Source organism: Phyllobates terribilis, unplaced genomic scaffold (assembly GCF_046119375.1).
Source record: "Phyllobates terribilis strain yellow unplaced genomic scaffold, ASM4611937v1 Scaffold_4__5_contigs__length_816908805, whole genome shotgun sequence".
NCBI classification, from domain to species: Eukaryota; Metazoa; Chordata; class Amphibia; order Anura; family Dendrobatidae; genus Phyllobates; species Phyllobates terribilis.
Window position 1 is genome coordinate 580,183,407 of NW_027362764.1, and position 6,741 is coordinate 580,190,147.

A 6,741-nucleotide genomic window follows, 5' to 3' on the forward strand; every position below is an offset into this window, starting at 1 on the left:
CATATAGAAAACGCGTGTAGACACACTGCCGCCCGGTCTGTATGGCACACATAATTGTAAGCACACTGCCTGCTCTCCTTACCTGTGTGTATGGCTATGTGCCAACAATGCAGAAATGAAGCTGAAAATTTCTGCAGCGTTTCTGCATCTCCCTTGCCAGAAAAAACGCATGCAGATTGTGCATGCGGTTTTCCTGCAGAATACACGCGTATTCACATGCGTTTACGCATGCGGACTACAAGCACTTTCCAGGCGATAGCATCACTTGGAAAGTGCTTGATAACTAGGTCACACTGTATAAATCCATGCAAACAGCATGGATTTATACAGTGTGACCGTAAAAAATAAAGCTATACTTACCGATCCCCCGCCGCGTGTGTTGTCGCGCTCCTTCCTGGCTCCTTCCTGGTTGCCGGGCTCTCGCGAGACAGCCTGTGGTCACATGACCGCGACGTCATCTCAGGTCCTGGAAGATAAGCGCTGCCGGCCGGCCCGCGAGAAGGTAAATATAAACTTTATTTATTATTTTATTCTTTTTTTCACAGGTATAATGGTACCCAGGTCTAGATGAGAGTCTTCTCTCCTCCAGAACTGGGTACCATCCGCACATTGAAACGCATATAATCCGCGCGTACAAATGTACAGACACGAATTCTATGCGTCTCAATGCAAGTCAATGGCGGCAATTCCGCTGCGCTTCCGCAAAATTAATGAACATGCTGCGGATTTTTGAGCGCCACAGAAACGCTGCGGAATAATCCGCAGCATGTGCATTGACATTGTTTCACACTTTTTTTGTTAAGTATATAATTCCACATGTGTTAACTAATAGTTTTGATGCCTTCAGTGTGAATGTACAATTTTCATAGTCATGAAAATACAGAAAAATCCTTAAATGAGAAGGTGTGTCCAAACTTTTGGTCTGTACTGTATATGTACACCGTACACATGTACAGACCGGGCGACGGTGTAATCGCATATTTACATACATGTTCAGACTTGGCAGCGGAGTGCTTATGTGTGTACAAGTACTGTGAGCAGACTGCCAGCTCTCTGTCCGTGTATGTATATATAGAAAGTGTGAGCACACTGCTGGCGTCAGCTCTGAACCCCTGGTGCAATGCGTCATCTTTTTGTATGGATTTACATGCATACATGTACAGTAGATACCATATTTTTCGGACTATAAGGCTATGTGCATACTGCATTTTTGGTGCATTTTCTCCACAAAGAAATGGACTAAAAACACTAGGGAATCCTTGCGCCTGCTAATGCACTGACAATCCTGAAGTGCTGTACACATGATCAGGAAGTTTCCTGTCTGGATTGTCATTACTTTTAAATCTGCAGCATGTCAATTCTATATGCGTTTTTGCAGCATTTTTCACTCATCGACTTCAATTGAGTCCGTCAAATCCACAGCAAAAACGCAGTTCTAAAAATATTTGCTGTGGATATTTGCTGCGTATGTGACCGATTCAATTCAAGGCAAAAACGGACAAAGAATTGCCCGCGGGAGACTATTCCTCCCAACATCCTACGGCCGCTCCCGCTGATAAAGCGGGAGCAGGCGCCGCTGAAGGGAGAAATAAGTCTCCTCAGATGGCGCCTATGCTCCGTATAAAAAAAAACAAAACGTTAAAATAAATTACTATTAAAATAATAAAAAACACTTGATAGCTACCGCCATCATCATGAGTGTCCCACAGCGATCCGATCACCCGGCAGCACTCTACCCTGACAGGAGTGCGATCGCTGCCGGGAGTGAGGTCACTGGCGTTCAATCAACTGATGAGCTCCAGTGACCTCATTTACGGCACCAGTGCTGCGTGAGAATTACCGCATTCAAAACATTCTATTGGTCAAATTTCTGTTGCGGAGACTAGTGACTCCGCAAGAGGATTTAACATAGTGCGGTCCTGGAAGACGTGCCGCATGTCAGTGTCCACGGGTGATCCGGAGCCTCAGATGCACTTATAGTAGACATGGGATTTCTAGAAATACCATCCACTATGCTGTAACATCTGGCTGCTGCGGGTTTGACGCTGTGTAAATATGCAGCGTCAAACCCGCAGCATTTCCTAATCATGGGCACGTACCTAAACTCACGCGCAGCATGTCAATTTCTGTAACGGAGACGATAGTCGCTGCTGCAGATTTTGACCGATTGAAATGTCATTACATGCGGTGGATCCGCATGTACTAACAAAACAAGTGAGGCATTAGGAGTAATGGAATTGGGGTTAATGGGATTAGGTGTCGCTGACACCTAACCCTAGCTTTAGTAATGAAGAGGTGTCAGCCAGAGACCCTCATTACTAAGTAAGGAGTTAAATAAACACGCACATTGAGAATAAAACACTTTATTTGTGTAGCATACCTGGCGGCGTTCTTGCATAGGGCACCATCTCCCACTATGCAAGATCGCAAACTTGTTCATCAGTCCAGTCTGCTAGCCTGGCTTCTTTCCATGCTGTCTGTTTGTCTCTGTTCTGACTGCTTAGGGCGGCGGCCCGGTCACTTCCTGTTTCTTGTAGCTGCTGTGGGCACACCCCTAATGCGTCCTCAGCCTATTGCTGTCAGTCACTGGATATTTAAACCAGCTTCACCTGGTAGCTGATGCCTGAGCAACGCTATCATTCAGTGTGCTGCCGTACTCTGAATGTGCCAGGTCCTGTCCTGTTCTTGTCTGTTTCCACCACTCTGGGGACTGTATTCCCAGACTGACTCCTGTATTTCTTTCAGTAGCAGTTCCTGTCTGAACTGTACCCTAGCCTGTTCGTCCCGCCTTCTAGGGGCCGCATACCTAGATCTGTTATCTGTGTTTTCTTGCCTGTCTGTCCGCCTTCCTGGAGGCTGTATTTCCAGGCCAGTCTGAACACGCTCCTAGCCTGTTCGTTCCGCCTTTTCTGGGGGCCGCATACCCAGACTCGCTCCTGTATCTCGCTGCAGTGTCAGTTCCTCTCTGAACACTCAGTTCCTGTCTGAACACTCTCCTAGCCTGTTACCTCTCTTTCTCTATGTCCGTACCTTCCCTTTTTCTGCAGAGTCTGAACCTGCACCTAACTCCTACTCGTTGTCGCTGTACTTCCGTTTGTGAGTTTAGAGTCCACTCGCTACTTCATTGCAAGTATCTTGTGTGTATCTGGTTCTGCCTTTCCCTTCCAGTCTGTTCTGTGTGAACAGAGCCCTGTCCCCTCTGCTCTGCCTTTGCTCACCGCTCCGGCGTTTCTTGCCTGCTCTGCCTTGCTCACCGCTCCGGCGGTTCTTGCCTGCTCTGCCTTGCTCACCGCTCTGGTGGTTCTTGCCTGCTCTTCCTTGCTCACCGCTCCGACGGTTCTCGCTCTGCTCTGCCTTGCTCACCGCTCTGACAGTTCTCGCTCTGCTCTGCCTTTGCTCACCGCTCCAGGCGGCCTCGCTCTGCTCTGCCTTTGCTCACCGCTCCAGGCGGCCTCGCTCTGCTCTGCCTTTGCTCACCGCTCCAGGCGGCCTCGCTCTGCTCTGCCTTTGCTCACCGCTCCAGGCGGCCTCGCTCTGCTCTGCCTTTGCTCACCGCTCCAGGCGGCCTCGCTCTGCTCTGCCTTTGCTCACCGCTCCAGGTGGCCTTGCTCTGCTCTGCCTTTGCTCACCGCTCCAGGCGGCCTCGCTCTGCTCTGCCTTTGCTTACCGCTCCAGGCGGCCTCGCTCTGCCCTGCCTTTGCTCACCGCTCCAGGCGGTCTCGCTCTGCCCTGCCTTTGCTCACCGCTCCGGCGGCCTCGCTCTGCTCTGCTCTTGTACACCGCTCCGGCGGCCTCGCTCTGCTCTGCTTGTCTACCGCATCTGCGGTTCTGTTCCTGAGTCCCAGTCTGTACTGGACCTTATCCAGTCTGTGCTCCAATCTGCCAGTGCCTCCCTGTCGGCACTCCAGCCGTTCGTGCCAGTACTCCCTGCCTGCATACCAGTCGTGCTTACCAGTGCCCGCCTGTCTGCATACCTGTCGTGCCTGCCTATACCCACCAGTCAGTGTGCCAGCCTAACCTGCCTGTTCCTGTATTCTCCGGTGTGGGTCAACAGCCGTGTCCGGGGGGTCTGACCTGGTGTAGCACCTGGTCCCTCTGCTCGGTTCCTCCCTGGTGCACTGGCGTCGTTAGCCGTCATGCGACCTTGGTCGGATCGGGTAGATACTTAGTTACGCCCCTCCAGGCACTCTCCGGTTCATGGTCCAGTGGGATCACTAAACACGCACACGCCAGTCAGTCCGGGCGTGTGCATAACAATTTGAAATACAACAGACACATTCTTTAATCATTTAAATTAACCAATATACTCACCCCAGGTCCAGTGGTAATCCAAGTGTTAAAGCTATATCCCACGTTTCTTTTTTCAAATATCTTTATTTAGCTCCAAAAAGCATTCATTGCTGTACAAAACCGCGTCAAAAAACGCAGTAAAACACGTGTTTTTGCCTCTGCGTTTTTGCTGCCAAAAGATGCAGAAATTTTTTCAATCAAATACTCAACGTGCACATATAGCCTAAGGCTGCGTGCCCACTATGCGTTTTTCAAGCGTTTTTTATACGGAATTTCTGCAGCGGAAACGCTTTAAAAACGCTTGGTAATATGTGCCCCATGGTCCCCAATGAAAATCCGCATGTACTGTGCACATGCTGCGTAATTTTCCGCAGCGGATTTTCCTTGCGGAAAAATCCGCAGCATGTCCATTATTTGTGTGTTTCCGCATGCGGATTTGAGGTCACAATGCATTTGAAAAACGCAAGTCAAATCCGCATGTAAAAACGCTGCAAAAGCTATTAAAAAACGCGTGTAAAATCCGCAAGCGTTTTTACTGGCAAGGACATGCAGAAACACTGCGGAAATTTTCTGCTTCAATTCTGCATTGTGGGCACATACAGGAGAAGAAATAAGTATATTAGCATACAAAAGTTTATTATAGATTCGTATAAAATTCCATTAATAAATAGCAAAAAGGTATATATCATAAGGTGCAGACATACCGATCCGAGGAAACCCCGCTAGGGTAATATAGATAAATACAAGAAATAGCAAGGATATCATGAATAATACAAAACCACAAAAATTTCAAAATTAGCGCAAATATCTGCCTAAAAGGAGGAGAAACAGTAAATATAGAATAGTAATAACAGAACAATAGAAAAAAGAGAAAAAAAAAGGAGATAAGGCAGGGCAAAAAGAGGTGGTATACATGGACAAAGAACATGGCACTTAGTGTGTGGGGATCACGTATACCGTGGTCCTGTACAGTAAATCCGTTGCCATAATGCGTGTCATGTACAGGGCATTGGTAACTCACCCCAATAGATGTCACACGTAGCGAAGGGACCAAATGAGGGCCGGTATCTGTCAGGGAGGGCAGCCTCGACGCGCGTTTCGTGGGTGCTTTTTCGAGAGGCGTAGATAGGAAAAGCGCAAGGGCCTTTTTAAATGCGTAGCTCCGCCCCCTCAAGACATCACGTGTGTGGTCACGTGATGATTCAGGATGGCTGTCAGATTTCCATTTTGATGTCCAGATATCAGATGTATCGGAGTTTCCTCAACAGCAATTATTTTTATTATTTTTTGAAGGAGTGATCCACAACGATATATTTGTCTGTTCATCATTTTGTTGTTGTTATTTGTTTTCCTTCCTATTTGTCTTATTTATATGTATTTATTTGTATACCCCTTCCCCCCTCCTTCTCTCACTCGCTTATATATTCTCCTCTCATTGTATTTTTTCTGTCCAATGCTTTTCTTTTCACTGCAGTGTCCATTATACTTTGTTACTCCCTATGTCTTTCACTGCATGACAGCCTATGTATAGAGTTGCAGCTCGCTGCACTGTGACATAGGGAACCGTCTGTGGAGTGTTGCTGTGCGCATGCGCTGGGTGGCTCGCTGCCCCTGCCCTCGCGTCGTCTATCTCTATGGCATCGGCGCGCCTCCCGGATGTGGTCTCTTTGACACTTCTGGGTTGCGCCCGCGTCATGATGGGCGGTGGGGGGTCTTGGCTATCCCGGCGCATGCTCCGTCTGTATCACTCCACTGACGGCCATCCTGAATCATCACGTGACCACACACGTGATGTCCTGAGGGGGCGGAGCTACGCATTTATAAAGGTCCTTGCGCTTTTCCTATCTACGCCTCTCGAAAAAGCACCCACGAAACGCGCGTCGAGGCTGCCCTCCCTGACAGATACCGGCCCTCATTTGGTCCCTTCGCTACGTGTGACATCTATTGGGGTGCGTTACCAATGCCCTTTACATGACACGCATTATGGCAACGGATTTACTGTACAGGACCACGGTATACGTGATCCCCACACACTAAGTGCCATGTTCTTTGTCCATGTATACCACCTCTTTTTCCCTGCCTTATCTCCTTTTTTTTTTCTCTTTTTTCTATTGTTCTGTTATTACTATTCTATATTTACTGTTTCTCCTCCTTTTAAGCGGATATTTGTGCTATTTTTGTGGTTTTGTGTTTTTGTATTATTCATGATATCCTTGCTATTTCTTGTATTTATCTATATTACCCTAGCAGGGTTTCCTCGGATCGGTATGTCTGCACCTTATGATATATACCTTTTTGCTATTTATTAATGGAATTTTATACGAATCTATAATAAACTTTTGTATGCTAATATACTTGTTTCTTCTCCTGTATGTGCCCACAATGCAGAATTGAAGCAGAAAATTTCCGCAGTGTTTCTGCATGTCCTTGCCAGTAAAAACGCTTGCGGAT